Source organism: Nomascus leucogenys, chromosome 13 (genome assembly GCF_006542625.1).
Source record: "Nomascus leucogenys isolate Asia chromosome 13, Asia_NLE_v1, whole genome shotgun sequence".
Classification (NCBI taxonomy): Eukaryota; Metazoa; Chordata; class Mammalia; order Primates; family Hylobatidae; genus Nomascus; species Nomascus leucogenys.
This window is the reverse complement of record NC_044393.1, coordinates 98,094,112-98,097,242: the sequence shown is the minus strand read 5'-3', so window position 1 is coordinate 98,097,242 and position 3,131 is coordinate 98,094,112. Positions and strand designations below refer to the sequence as shown.

The following is a 3,131-nucleotide window of genomic DNA, read 5'->3' as shown; positions in this document are numbered from 1 at the left end:
AGGTGAGGGCGGCCGAAGGAGTAAACGCGGTGAGCCGGGGCTGTCACCCCAGGTTTCTTCCCAAACTCGGGGAAGAAAGTGCGTTGGAGTGTGACGGTAAGAGCGCAAAGGCCCGAACTGGCCGCCGGAGGAAAGCGCCGCCCAAAGCGCGGACCCTGCAGTGCTGTACGCGGCTTGCGTGCGGCTGACTACGAAGATGTGAGTGACGCTTTCTTCTTGCGTGATGGGGGTATAGCTCAGCGGTAGAGCATTTGACTGCAGATCAAGAGGTCCCCGGTTCAAATCCGGGTGCCCCCTGCACAGTGGCTTTTAGAGGTTTCTTGGCTCTAACAAGACCTGCATACAGAGCATCCTATCCTGCCTTCCAAAGATCTTGGCGTGTAAGTCCGCGTTCCCCTTTCTCCCTGCCCGCCATGACTTTTAGAGGCTTCCAGGCTCTAGCAAGACCTGTATACACAGCACACTGATAGCGAAAGACCCTGCAGCCCCACTGGAACTGAAATACAGGACCGTCTTTACCCTCACACTCCCAGAGAAGGCTGGTTTCCCATCACACATTTCTTCTGACCCAAGTGGGGGTTAGCCAGGTGCTCTTGGAGAGGCAGGATCTCCAGCAGCTGCTCCTGGAAAGGTGTAGAAAAGCCCGCGGGTTTCCGGACTTCAGTAGTGCCTCGCATCTCTCACACCTGCGCCCCTGGAGCCACAGTCAGGTTCCCATCCACATGTATTGTTCAAGTAAGGATGATTTGGAGAGGAGTATAATTCTGAGTATGATTTCTTTTAGTATTTTGGTAGACCAAATATTGAATAGCGATTCTACTCAATAGCTATTTTCAAAAACACTTGCAGAAAGTGCATACTACCATAACTAAATATTTTATTATACTAAATCAGCTCTGTTACAAAAAATAATTTAGTTTATTTGCATATATATCACCTAAAAAAAAAAAAAAAACCTCACACTTTATCTGAATTGGTAGACTATCCCAGCCTGTTTGGATGGACTTGTGAGTTGTGTGTACACCACATCCGGTTCCAACGACATCCTGCTGAATCTTCTTGGGATTTACTAAAGACTTCCTTGTCAAAGAAGATTGCTTTTATCACAGTGCTATGCTCCCCAAATCGCACCCTTGTATTGTTGCTGCACAAAGAGTTCTACCTTCAATATTGCACTTTTAAACCGAGTACACCGGCATTCACAATAATGGCAACTGTTTCATCTTTTATAAAATGAACTTCCAAAAGCTTTGGTTCCATTAATTAGATGCCAGGACTACAGACCTGAAAGGGGATTGTCCTCAATAACAGACTTATGTTCACCTTTTTAATGATGGCTTTGTAGTTTCTCAACTTCATTAATCACCAGCTTACCGACTCATTATTCCCCAGGATAATGTTTTCCTCAGAAAGGAAACATTTCCATTGGCTGGTGGGAAGGGTGCACTGGAAGGAGGAGAAAGTCAAAGTAGGGTAGTCCATGCTCCTCCTGAGGTGTGAGATTGAGATTCTGGAGCAGAAATCAAAACCTTGGAGTCATAGTCTTTTTTTTTTTTTTTTTTTTTTTTGAGACAGGGTCTTCCTCTGTTGCCCAGGCAGGAGTGCAACAGCACCATCATGGCTCGCTGCAGCCTCGACCACCTGGGTTCAAGCAGTCCTCCCACCTCAGTCTCCAGAGTACCTAAAACTACAGGCGATTTCTTTTTCTTTTTCAATTTCAAGGATCGTTTTAATTTTTTTTTTATTTTAGGGTTGGGGGTACATGTGAAGGTTTGTTACATACATAAACACATTTCACAGGAGTTTGTTGTACATATTATCACACCACCCAGGTATTAAGCTCCGTATTCAATAGTGATCTTTTCTGCTCCTCTCCCTCCTCCCACCCTCCCTCCTCAGGTAGACCACGGTGTCTGTTGTTTCCTTCTTTGTCTTCATAAGTTCTTATCATTTAGCTCCTACTTATAAGTGAGAACATGCGGATTTGGTTTTCCATTCCTGCATTACCTTGCTAAGGATGAAGGCCTCCAGCTCCATCCATGTTCCTGCAAAAGACATGATCTCATTCTTTTTTATGACTGCATAATATTCCATGGTGCATATGTCCCACATTTTCTTTATCCACTCTGTCATTGATGGGCATTTAGGTTGTTTCCATGTCTTTGCTATTGTGAGCAGTGCTGCAATAAACATTTGTGTGCATGTGTCTTTATGGTAGAATGCTTTACGTTGCTCTAGCTATATTCCCGGTAATGGGATCAAATGGTAGTTCTGTTTTTAGCTCTTTGAGGAATCACCATACTGCTTTCCACAATGGTTGAACTAATTTACACTCCCACCAACAGTATTTAAGGGTTCCTTTTCTCCGCAACCTCGCCAGCATGTGTTATTTTTTGACTTTTTAGTAATAGCCATTCTGACTGGTGTGAGATGGTATTTCATTGTGGTTTTGATTTGCATTCCTCTAATGATCAGTAATATTCAGCTTTTTTGCCCATGCTTGTTGGCCGCATGTATGTCTTCTTTTGAGACTTGTCTGTTCATGTGTTCATGTCTGTTCATGTCCTTTGCCCACTTTTTTTTTTTTTTTTTTTTTTTTTGAGACGGCGTCTTGCTCTGTCACCCAGGCTGGAGTGCAGTGGCGTGATCTCGGCTCACTGAAAGCTCCGCCTTCTGGGTTCATGCCATTCTGCTGCCTTAGCCTCCCCAGCAGCTGGGACTACAGGCACACGCCACCACGCCCGGCTAATTTTTTTTTGTATTTTTAGTAGAGACGGGGTTTCACCATGTTAGCCAGGATGATCTGGATCTCATGACCTCGTGATCTGCCCGCCTCCCAAAGTGCTGGGATTATGGGCGTGAGCCACTGCACCCAACCATCCTTTGCCCACTTTTTAATGGGGTTGTTTGTTTTTGTCTTGTAAATTTGTTTAAGTTCCTTATAGATCTTTGTTGGATGCATAGTTTGCAAATATTTTATCCCGTTCTGTGGGTTGTCTGTTTACTCTGTTGATGGTTTGCTGTGCAGAAGCTGTTAAGTTTAATTAGATCCCACTTGCCAATTTTTGCTTTTGTTGTGATGGCTTTTGGTGTCTTTCTCATGAAATCTTTGCCCATTCCTATGTCCAAGA

At 44.3% G+C, this 3,131-nt stretch overlaps 1 non-coding gene across 1 annotated transcript; it reads left to right on the top strand.

The window, feature by feature from the left end:
* The first annotated feature begins 225 nt into the window (after positions 1-225).
* TRNAC-GCA lies at positions 226-297 on the top strand. Its single transcript has one exon. It is a non-coding gene; the product is annotated as a tRNA-Cys (tRNA).
* The last annotated feature ends 2,834 nt before the right edge of the window (positions 298-3,131 follow it).